Consider the following 12,203-nt stretch of genomic DNA (forward strand, 5'->3'; position numbering starts at 1 on the left):
GTGTGGGGGTTGTGGGGGGGCCTGGTATGGCTGCCATCTCTGGGACCTGTCTCTGTGGCCGGGGACTTGGGTGTTGGTCTCAGCGTGGTGAGGGTCCCACGGGGATGTCCAGGGTACGGTGGGCACAGGCAGAGAAGCTGGCAGGGGTCTCTCAGGCAGGGAGAGCTGAGGCTGGGGGTCGGGGTTAGGCTGGGAGAGGGGCAGGTTTACCCCACTCTAGGCCCCTAACAGCTCGGAGGTGGAGTCAGTGTCTGAGTTGCGGTCACTGAGTTTCGGAGAGGTCACAGGAGAGGTCACATGATATGCCCAAGGTCCCACAGCCCGATAGGACACCCGGCCATTTCCTGACTACTTCTCATGTGATTTTTGTGATTAGATGGTCTCTCTGGGAGGGGCCAGGTCCCGGCGGGGCCACAAGGGGAGGGCAGGGTGCTGAGGGGGATGAGGTGGACACAGGGCGAAGTGGGGAAAGGAAGTGGGGCGCAGGGCTGTGAGGAGGCCACTCCTGGCTCCGGATCTGCCTCTGACTGTCAGCGTGGATGGGGCTGGGGGGCGGTTGGCGGCTCTCCTTCCCCAGCCTGTGTCTCATCTAAAAAAATTGCCCTTTCTCGGGCTAGGTGTTTGGTCGCTATTATTCTCCCTGAGTGGGGCCCAATTTTACAGCTGAGGAAACCGCCTCCTGGAAGGGGGGCTGAGCCTCCCACCCTGTTTCCCCCACCCACCTGCACCCTTCCCCAGGCCAGCACGGCTGGAAGCTGGGTCAGGTGAGAGGCAGGACCTGTGTTATTTCAGAGTCCACACCACAGCTTCCCCCACCATTTTGGCCCCCAGGCCCCCTGGGATTGGGTGGAGCCTATCCCAACCCTGCAGGATTCAGGGGGCCACCCTCCCTGTTAGCGGGCATGAAGCTAAGGGCCCTGCCTCATCCTAGAGCTGCCCTGGGGGCCAGGCCTTCTGCTCCACCCAGACCTCTCCAACTTGGGGTCTATCCCCCATCCTGGGACTGACAGCCTGGGGCAGGAGAACTGGGGCCATTTCCAATGGGTCTCCTGCAGACAGACAGGGGAAGGGGGGGAGGCGAGCACGCTCAGGGGCCCCAGGCCCCTGTGAATGTGTGGAAGGGGGCTGCAGGCTGGCTCGGAGGGGGTGCACAGGCTGAAGACAGGGGACTCTTCCTGGCCGGTCCTGAGGTGCTGCACTGCAGGGTGGGCTCTGTGTGCAGACGGATGGGTGGCTGGGCTGGGTCTGGGGGGGTGTCTCCCTCCTTTTGGGGCCTCCCAGGGGCTGGCTTGTTCCTTCTGCCTCTCCACCAGGAGCGAGTCCTTGGCAAAGCTGCCAGTGCGCACCATGTCCTTTTAATTAGATTCTCCCCAATTCCCTCTGTCTCTAGGTTATTAATATTTATCTGGAGCACACCCGACATAATTCCATCAGGGGGCCCGGGAGGGATGGAAGGGCCACCCCCACCCATCCCGCTCCATTCCCACGCATCTCCCCGGGAGCCCCCTAGCCCCTGTACCTGCCTCTAGCCCCCCTTCCGCCCGCGCCCCCCCCTCACCCGGCTTGGGCGGGAACTGCGCGCACTGTCGCTTGGTGGTGTGTGCCGGTTGCGGGCGCATCCCAGCCGCCTCCCTGCGCGGAAAGCCCGCTGGGTGTGAAATCAAAAGCCATGGCCACAAAGCAGCTTCCCAAGAAAATGGAGCGCTCTGGATGGAGCCGGGCCGGCTCTCCGCTGCAGCAGCGGCATAAGTGCGGGTCCTACTGTGCGTGCGTCTCCGCCTGCGGACCCCGGGGTGCAGACCCGCCTCCTGCAGGCCAAGGGGGCGGGGGCTCCGGAGGCTGCCCTCCCTCCCAGGGGACTGGTTCTGGTATGAAGCCCACGACTTGGCAGCAACGCGAATTCGCTGCTGAAGCCAGTTCTGTGTCTCCGAGCAGAAAACACTGCCGGCATTCATCAGGACGCTGAAACAGATGCGGGGGTGGGGGTGGGGGGTGGGGGTGGGGGTGGGGGTGGGGGGGTCGGCCTGGCCTCACCTGCAGACTCCGGGCGCCCCCCAAAGCGGCCTTGGGGGTACCAGCCACAACCAGGTGGGCGGGCAGGGAGCAAGGGAGCCCTCCTGCCGGCTCCCGCTTCCCTCCTCCAAGCAGGCCAACCCCAGCTTTCCAAAGGAAAACACCACAGGGTCCTTGGGTAGGGGTGGGGGAAGGGGTAGGGGCGGGCCTTGGGGGGAAACCCTCGGGATCTGTAGGGGTCTGTAAGGATCACTCAAACACTTTCTGGTGGTGTGCTCCCTCTAATCGAATCCATGGCTGGCCAGATGCTTGGGGTTCTAGGTCTGTCTTGGGCACCTGTCCCGGCAGGAGGGGAGTCAGCACGATAAACCACTGGTTGAATTTAGGACCCTGAATTTCTTCAGGGCTGCCCTGACAACGGCAATCTGGCCCAGAGGGCTGGGAGGGGAGGTAGTTCTTTTTGTAGGATTCTGCAGAATCGAGAGGGGTGAGTGGCAGCTCCGGGGCCACCACAGCAAGGAGGTGCAGAGCCCTGGGGCAGAGAGGCTGCAGGCAGGAGGTAGGGGAACCAACTTTCGGGTTTTGGTTCTCAGTTTCACCTGTGGGCAGGTACAGCAGGGGAACACCTGTGGGGTGTCAGGAAGGTTCCTCACTGGGACTGCATTACCCTAAACCCTGAAAGGCAGCCCCATCAATACTAAGAGGTGTGCATTCCACATAAATCTGGAAGGGCTAGATGTCCCGTTCCTGCCTCTGGGAAGCAGTTCATTCCCCTGTACACTGCCCCCCACAACCCACCCACCCTCTGCTTCAGGGTTTGTGGGTGGGATTCCCTACAGGACAGCTGGGCCCTTGCCTGGTGTCTGAGGGTCTCTGGCACTTTTTCTAAAGTTCTTCAACATAGGAAGGAGGTGGGGAGAACAGAGGGTGAAGGGAGGTATGCACCCAGAATTTGAGAGGGGGGTCATTGCAGCCTGAGCCACTGGCCGTTCTCCAGCTGCACACTCCCACCCGTGATGCACATTCCCCGGGTGGGTTCTTGTCTCTGCTAGCTGTTTTTCAGGTATACTTCAATCTCCTTGTGTAGAAGGAAACTGACCCCTTAACAGAAGGCAGGTTCCAGCTGTGCTAATAGAAGCTAGGACTTCCCCAACGTGGTTTTCGCTTCCTGCAGGTGAGTGGTCTTCTGTGGTCCACCTTGCCCAGGGCAGAGCTCCTGTTAGTGACAGGACTCCCCACAAAGGTGCTTCCTGTGCTGAGAGCCCCTACACAGACCCCTGGGTTTCAGAAGGCAGAGTGGCCAGGACTTGAGAGGTCCTCCTGATGCCCCGTCCCTTGGCAGTGCCTCACTCAGCCATCCCCACCAGAAAAGTGGAGAATGGCTAGTTGGTGCCCCCTTCATTAATTCATAAACCCACCCATTGGCTCCACAGGAGAAAGACCTGGTAATCTGCTCCCGTAAAGATTGCAGCCTTGAAACCCCTATATGGCAGTTCCACTTTGTCCTGTAGAGTTGCTATGAGTCAGAATCGACTTGACTGCAATGGGTTCGGTAGGGGTTTAGACCATTGTACTTGCAGCCACTAGGGCCCTCACTGTCCTTCCCTACTGTGTTCATCATGACCAGGAAGCAGTGCACTCTATCAGTAAACGTTATGTCTAGTCCTTACTGAAGACGCACCATTTTGGTCTCTTGTTGCCTGAGGGGGTTTTGACTCTCCTTCTGCCTCCTGAGGGGCTGGCTGCTAGGCCCACCTTGTGGCACTAGGCCCCCATTGCACCATCCTAATTCCTGTGTCCAAACATTGATGCCGGAAACCATAAGTAATTCTCCCCAACAACGCAAAATAGAAAAAGCCTGCCCTTGTTCAGTGTAGAAGAGCTGGCGGCATCAAGGCGGTGAGTTTTCCCAGGTGGAGACGGAATGGTGTGTTTTCAAGCCACTCTGTATGAGTCAGAATCACCTTGACGGCAAGGGTTTGGTTTGGGTTTGGTTCTGTCTACATTACACGGCACATGCCCCGGGAGCCCAGGATCCGGTGATTCTCCCTCCAAGCAATTTGGATAGGAGGTGCCATCCCTGGAAAGTGTCAGCATGCCAAACTTGGAGCCATGGCCACAAGGTCCCTGGCAGGTGTCCTCTGGTCTGCAGGGGCATGAAAGTGGCCCAGGAGTGAAGCTCCTGAGAGCTGGCATGTGTGCCCAGGACTTTGTAGAGAAGATTCGTGTTCTGTTCTCACTGTTGTCTTTCCAAGCATCTCCAAGCTGCCCATCAAGCACTATGCTCCTTTATTTCCAGGTTTGTGCCCAGAGGAGGAAGGGCCCACCACTGGTGCTGGGGTGCAGGAGAGCAGCAGCCTGGAGCCCGGGCAGGGGCTGGCTCGAGGTCTTCCCCTTCTGCATATAGTAGGGAAACCTTGAGGCTCCCCCTCCCTGGGACAGGGTGGGGGACCAGAGGCAGGTGTGCCCAGCACCAGAGTCCCAGCCAAGGAGGCAGACCAGACCTCACAGGACTCTTTCGGTTTGGATGAGGGGTGGGGAACAGATGCTCCCTTAGCGTTTTGATTTGCATAGGCCCACCCACACCCTAGGCTCACTGCAGGCCCTTAGGTGGGTGGGTGGGGAAGGACAGACACCAACAATCACTGCCAAGGAGATGGGTCGACGAGGGCTGCTGGTGGGATCCATTCTGACTGAAAGAAAATAAGCGAGTGCCATTTCTTGCTCACTTGAGTGTTTGGACTATGAGTCACATCTGTGGAGAAGGGAGGGACACCAAGGCTACCAGCACGCTGGGTGTTCAAGGTCTGCCTGTAGGCCCTGAAGGCGCGGAGGTCCAAGCATCCTTGCTGGGAGCTGGCAGGGCAGCCTTTGCTCATTTGAGTCTCGGTTTGCAGTGGAGACCCTGGGTGGTGCAAATGGGTAAGCCCTTGGCTAGTAACTGAAAAGTTGGTGATTTGAACCAACCCAGAGGTGCTTGGGAGCCCTGGTGGTGCAGTGGTTAAGAGCTATGACTGCTAACCAAAAGGTTGGCAGTTCAAATCCACCAGGCGCTCCTTGGAAACCCTATGGGGCAGTTCTACTCTGTCCTATAGGGCTGCTATGAGTCGGAATCGACTTGACGGCAATGGGTTTGGCTTTTGTGTTTAGAGGTGACTCGGAAGAAAGGCCTGGCAATCTGCTTCTGAAAAATCAGACGTGTAAAACCCTACGGAGCACAGTTCTACTCCTGACACACATGGGGTCACCATGAGTCAGAATCGACTCAACAGCAACTTTTTTTTTTTAGGGTGTACACCTGCCAACCCCAGAAACTTGAGCAACCCACACTGCTCCTGCCTGGCCTCCCTGGAGCCATTCCACTGCTGTGATGGCATTCAGCCTCCCTGCCGGATGCAGAGTCGAGGCTCAGCAAATGCCTATTGAATGAATGATGTAAAGAACTCACAGCCAAAATAGGACTGTGGACAAGGATGCTTGGTCTCTCCAAAGTGAACGAGAACGTCCCTCTGTAGCCTCTGCCGCTGGCAGGGGTATAAAGACTCTGAATCACAGAGAGTGTCCGTTCGGTGGCACAGGGGACTTTCTGCCCTGAGAATCACAGGTTACAGAGGGCTGGGCCTTCCGAGGGCCCACCCCTAAAAAGCCTGGCTGGCTAAGTGGCACAGCCCCAGCCAGTGCCCATGACCACACGGGTATGGTCATGATAACGTGATAATGTGACAGCTAGAGCAACGATAAACCATGGTGTGCCTGTATCCTGGTTGTCTGCATCCAGGGACCCAGCCCTTCCAAGTCTGGAGGCCTTTCTGGGCAGGGCCAGGGCTGTTGGCAGTTCTTGCTGAGATGGGATCCCTAAGGCTCTGCCCGTTTGCAGTGCTGCCCTACATGGCAGGGCCTTCCCATCCTGAGGACAAGCTGCCCCCTGCCCTCAGCCTGGCCTTGGAGGGGTGTGATGTTGGGGTGACTTCCCACCCCTTCCCAGCCTCCACGTGCCATCAGCAGCTGTGCTGAGCCCTGGTCATGGCTGGGCTTTGGTTTCCAGGCAAGGATGGGGTTCAACACGTCCCACCTCTGCATGAGATGGATGGTACTTTAAACACCTCTGGCATTTTTCCTGAATGAAGCCCATAGCCCTCCTGGGCCTGGCCCATGGCATCTGCTCAGCTGGCCTCCAGCAGGGGCCACCCTGGGCATGCAGAGAGGGGGCGAAAGGGCTCTCAGACACCTGAGGCTAGGGTGGCAGAGGGTGAGACAGACCCTCAGACAGGAGGCTTGCAGTGGGGTGGGCATTCAGGAGGGCTCCCGTGGTCCCACCCTCGTCCCCGAAAGAGCAGGCAGTACCTAAGACAGCTTCGGTTAAGGGCCTGGAGCCTGCTGCCCTGCTGCCCACGCTGCTGTCTGGATGAACCAGGAGCCACCTGCCCCTGCAGAGCCCCAGTCCCCATGTAGCCCCCTCCCATGGTCCCCAGGCTCGTGGCCACAACTTTGCTGCCTGAGTTGTTCCCTTAACACTCCCCACCTCCCCCCCTCCAAACAAAGTCAAATTCACCTGTCTGCCTCCTCACAAAAGTCCACAGTTGCAAGACTCAGTCTTTCCTGAAACCACAGCCAGCAGCCGGGGTTCCAGAGTGCCGTTTGTATTCCAGCCCCCGGTGGGCTCGGGGCTCCAGGGTCCTTTCCCACGTGACACAACAAGTGTGTCACCCACCCTTCATCAGCCTCCCCAATCGCTGAGGCGGCTTCATGGAGGCGCCTTCTCTCCAGCCTGGCTGCGGCCAAGGCCAGGGCACCTGGGCACGCAGTGGTCCCCAGCCAGCACTGCTCGTCCCCTGCCCCACGGCCCCCATGCCAGCCCCCTTTTTTATGACGGAGGGGCCGCGAGGCTGGGCAAGTGGCCATATCTGTGCAGCTTGCTCATCCATGGGGCCCCTGCTCAGCAACAGAGCTGAATGCCTTTGATGTGACACACCCAGGGGCTCCCCCGAAGAGCTGCTGAGTAGACGTTTGTTGTCAATGCTGAGTAGACGTTTGTTGTCAATGCCATTTTATTCGCCTTGCAGCAGGACTGGTGAGAGCCAGAGGCATTGTTGGGGTCGTGGTTCAAAAGGGACCCGGGGCAGGGCCTGATGGGTGGGCCATTGTATTAAAAAATAAAAAAAACAATCCAACGGGGAGACCGATTAACTGGCTGTGGTCATCAATAATCTGTGTCGTGGTGGAACTTTTGTTACATTTTCCCTTCAGCAACAACAGAACTGTCCTCTGCCCCCCAGATGCTGGAGAAAGGATGGCCGGCCGTGTGACATGACCTCCCTGTGAAATTTCAATCTTCCTTCCTACCTGGAAATCCAACCCAGGGTCTTTACAAGGGCTGCCGACTGCAGGCTGTCTCCACCCCCAGGGCCCAGCGCTCCCACTTCCTGGGCTCTGTAATGCTGATCCCCAGGGCCCCGGCTCCCCTCCCCATACTCTATACTCTGGCCCAGGAGCGCAGGCCTCCACCAGGCCTCTACATCTCTGACCCAGGAGCCCAGGCGCCGAGGGTGAGACCCAGCACTGTCACCCCTCCCTGTAAAGAGCTTCACACAGGCGCCATGTTGACATGCTGGCTCTTCTGGCGGGGGCTGAGGTTATGCTACCTGGCTGACATTTCCTCGTGGTGGGGTTGGGGGCATGCAGTGAGCTCTTTGCTAGGGGCAGACAGGTCCACCCACGGGGAAACACAGCAAGTGGACGTCTGGGAGGGAACGGGAGTTCTCGAACTGTGCGTCCGACGAGGCCAAGGCCCAGTGGTCTCTTCCCTGAGTGATTGGTGAGTCTCTGCGAGGTGGGGGACCTTCCTTGGGCAGTGTTCACGTGAGAATTCCCACAGCAGCGACGTTGCTCTGCTTACAGGTGGGGAACTGGGGCTGGCCACATCTGAGTCAAGACCACACAGCCTGAACGGCGCTGCTAACTGGGCGGAACCTGAGGCAGAATGAGAATCAGGCTTCTGATTCCTAGGGAATCTCACAGTACTGTTTCTGCCCACCTACAGGGGGCACTGTGCTCAGACTTCGCAGACACAGGGGAAATTTGCTGTCATTTCTGGGCTGTTCCTTGCAGCTTGCTTAAAAAACCCAGGATTGATGAAATAGGACAAGCGCCCAGCCTTGGCTGGATCTGCCTGTCCCTCCCTAGCCCCACCCCAGTCCTGCCGCACCCCTGCACTTGTGAGTTCCCAGGGAGCATCTCCTTCTCCATCCCCGGCAGGGCAGCTGGTTCCAGGGCCTCTGCTGGGCTGGCAGGTGGGGGTGCTGGTTCCTCCCTGCCCAGGAGAGAGGGGAGGTTGGACAGAGGCATGAGGCTCCCCAGGGCACGGCCATGAGCGGGCTCCTACAACCTGGTGGCTCCTACAACCCTCACAACCCAAGTTATTCCCGCCAGACAGGAAGCAGAGGAGAGAGCTGGGGGAGGGGGAACCTCATGCCAACCGGGGTGGGGGGGAGCGCCATCGAAGGCCCCCAATGGCCCAGTCACCACCTCAATATGAGGTTATTAGGGAGTGGGCACCATCCCTGTGTTGTGGCCTTCCCAGTGGCCACCCACTGAAGGTCAGAGCTGAGTAACCTCTGTCAGCTCGCCAGGCCACGCAGGCCAGTTGACCGCATGGCCAACAGCCCAAGGAGAGGCCAGTTGACCCCAGGCTCAGGCATATTTCAGAACCAGCGTCTTCCCCGTCTGGCTGCCCCACCTGCCCCCACGGCGCTGCAGGTGGGCTTTGCAGAGAACTCAAAGGGTCAGAGAACAAGTCCTTCCCCTCCTGGAATTACAGTTTCACTTGGTCTGGCTCCTTGGCTGGCCAGGAACAACTTGGCGATGTGTGCTGATGGCATTCAAGGCCCACGCTGCCTGTAGAGCTGCCCCTTCTGGACTTCAGGCCTTCCTCCTTGGCAAAGGCAGCGGGAGGCCCCCCTCCTTAACTGGCTCGCGGACACCAATTCCCACGACCTGGGGGGACTTGAGTCGGAACTGGAACACCCTGCTGTCCCTCTGCCCCTGTGGTGAAGACACCCAGTCCTCCTTCCAGGCTGGGCTTTCCTTTCTCCACGCCCCATCACTGAGCACTAACCTGGCCCCCACCCCTCCATCACCCCAGCTTTGCGTCCCCTGCCCGCCTGAGCCACCTTCCCCCTGTGGCCCCTCTTCCTGGGAGTGATGGTGAAGTCAGTGAGGACCCCCCTGACTGGCGGGCAGTGAACCTCAAACGTGGGCACTCAACGCTGGGCACTGCCCTCCCAGAGGCCCTGCACCGCGTCCGGCTGCACAGACAGCAGAGTCGGGTGGCACTTATGAGAGCGCATGCGCATGCCGGCAACAACATGAAGAGCCATTTGAAAAATGGGTTAAATAAGCCCCACTGTGGAAGATGGAAGCGCGGGCCTATTAGCCTGTATTTGCACATTCGGGTGGCGGGGGGCTGGACGGCTAATGATGGAATGATCTCCCTAATGCCTCTTGCTGGTTGGGAATAATCCCGGGGCAACAGCTGCTGTGGGGTCTTCCTCTAATTGCACCCAGATTACAGGCGCTCTGCAGGGCAGGTCTCTCATCCTTGGTGGAGCGACATGGACCCAGGACATCTGAGGTCCCACAGCCTGGCTGGTACAGAGCCACCGGGCATGGGAGCCAACTCACTGGGCTGTGAGTAGGAGAAATGGACTTGAAATGACGAATTGGCATTGGTTGGGGTCAGGTCTTGGGGATTTAGGGCTGGGGGAGCCAGGAGATCCTGAATGGATGCTTCCCACCCAGGCTGCTCTCTGGGGAGTGGATTCCCAGGCCTGCCCCAGACCGAGATGGCAGCCTCAAAGGCACAAGGTATTGTGTAAAACGTGGGGCTGACTGCAGGACACCCTCCTTGTGCAGTGAGTGAGGGTGAGGGTAAGGGGAGAAGTGCCCCATGCCCTCTTCCGGGTCCCTCCAGGGAAGGTGGGGCTCCTGGCAGAAGGTGGGTTCAAGACAGTTTTATTGGGAGCGAGACTTTCGGTGGCCCTGTGCTCCCAGCCCTCTGTCACCGGCTGTGCTGCCCATCACTAAAAAGGAGGGGACCATTTCCCCACCCGTCCCTCGATGCTGAATCCAGCCAGGTGACCTGCTCCAGCCGATTGTGCAGCCCAGGCTTGGAGAAGTGTTTGCACGCTTCTGCTTGGCGCCTTTGCCTTTGCCAGGGCTGGGAGGGATGAGCGGTGCATGGGGGTACCATCACCTCAGCCCACAGCCTCCCCCTACACGCGAGCACCCAGCTGACCCCTGACATGTGAGCAAGCCCAACCGTGACCAGAAGAATCTCAGCCTGAATTTGACCCGCAGACTCGTGTGCTAAATAAGCGCATACTGCTTTAGGCTGCTGAGATTTGGGGCTACTTGTTACGAAGCAGAACTGCAGCAATGGATGAATGACATGTCTGCTCATGGGTCATGGCCTCTAGAGGGGTCAGCACAGGAGGACACACCTGGTTAACCTCTAAGGGATGAAATCAACTCTGCTCAGTCATCAGGAGGCAACAAGGGAAAGCCATCCTCTCTTCCTGGAAGGGAATAGGATGAGAAGCTACCCCACCCAGCCTGGACCCCCACTCCTAGACTATAGTGGTCTCCCCAAGACCTGGGCATTGATGGGGCTCCAGGATGGTCTCCCCGGAAATGCTCTTGGACAGAGGGACCCAGAAACTGGCATGTGCCAGTCTCAGAATCCCGTCTGCTGGAGGGCCTGTGTCCGTGGAGGAAAGAGAAGCTGGGGAGAAGAGAGGGACTGGGAACTTCATTTCTTGTTGATGCAGTGTCCACCCTTTAGTGAGAAAAGCAGGAGGAGGCCTCTGCTGAGGATGTGTCTCTGGGACAACTCTCAGCACATCCCTTCCCCAGAGGATGCCCTAGAGGACCCAGACCAGGACGTCTCCTGCTCTGCCAGCTCAAGGAGTGGTTTTAAACAGACCTGGAGCTCACACATTGTAGGGCAAATGCCCACATCTTGCCATCTCTAAAATCCCAGAAGGAGCAATTGACAATCTTTTGGAGGAGGGAACGTGTATGGGAAGATTCTGTTCCCACACAGGAAGCAGAGATGTCCCGTGTGCTGGCTACTTAACTGTGGCCACTCCTGCATCTGATCACTTGAGAGGGAGACCCCATTCACAGCAGAGCCGGGGTAAGTCTTCCTGGCTATTTTCAGGTGCCTTTGTCTTGGCTGGTCAGTTAATATACTAGCACATCCCCTGGACAATCTGTTTCGTCTTCAGAGTACCCTGCACACATGCACATGAACATTCACACATGTCACACACGCACATCACACACATGTGCATACACTCACATGCACACCACACACATGCACACTCATACATGTGTACACACCTGCACACTCACATGCAGTCACACACATACACTCACCTATGCGTACTCATGTCACACAAATGCACACACTCACACTTATGCATATCACTCACACATGCATGTGCACGTGCACACACACACACCCCTCAATCTGTTCAGACCCCGGGTAGCTGCTATATTTAGAAGGGCTGACCCAAACCACACTGAGGAACCTCAGGTAGAAAACCCGCCAGCTGCAGGAGACACAGCCCACACTTCTCCAACAGTCAAACTGGCCCGGGCTCCAGGGCAAGTGGCTCCTTCCCACACCAGGCATGTGAGACATTCACACGGACAGCAGTAAAGCCCCGAGCTCCACAAATCTCCCCCTGATCTGACACCTCTCCATCCCCAAACCAGACAGGCCTTTTGTTTATGGCAGACATCAGCTATACCTGTGCTGGGGGAGCTGTGGGGCGTGTGCTGGGGGAGCTGTGGGGCATGGGTTAGGCTTACACCGAGGGACTGAGGCCCAGCGAGGGGTGTGTCTGGCTTGTGAAAATGTCCCTGGGCCTGGACAGGATGCTCTGTCCTGCATCCTTCGGTGCTGGTGGGTGAACGAGACCATCTCCTGCCCTGGCAGGGCCATTTGGGGGCTCAAGAATTGGCCGGAAAAGAAGTCGAGGATTCTGGGACACGCTAACACCCATTGAGGGCTGGCAATGAGAGAGCGGACCTCCTGCTTCTGGACAGTGAGCCCAGGTGTTTGGTTCCAGCGTTTCTAGAGCAGCCTTTTCTCTGGGCAGGTGGCGGGTCTTCCTTCTGTCACTTCC

Source organism: Elephas maximus, chromosome 19, assembly GCF_024166365.1.
Source record: "Elephas maximus indicus isolate mEleMax1 chromosome 19, mEleMax1 primary haplotype, whole genome shotgun sequence".
NCBI classification, from domain to species: Eukaryota; Metazoa; Chordata; class Mammalia; order Proboscidea; family Elephantidae; genus Elephas; species Elephas maximus.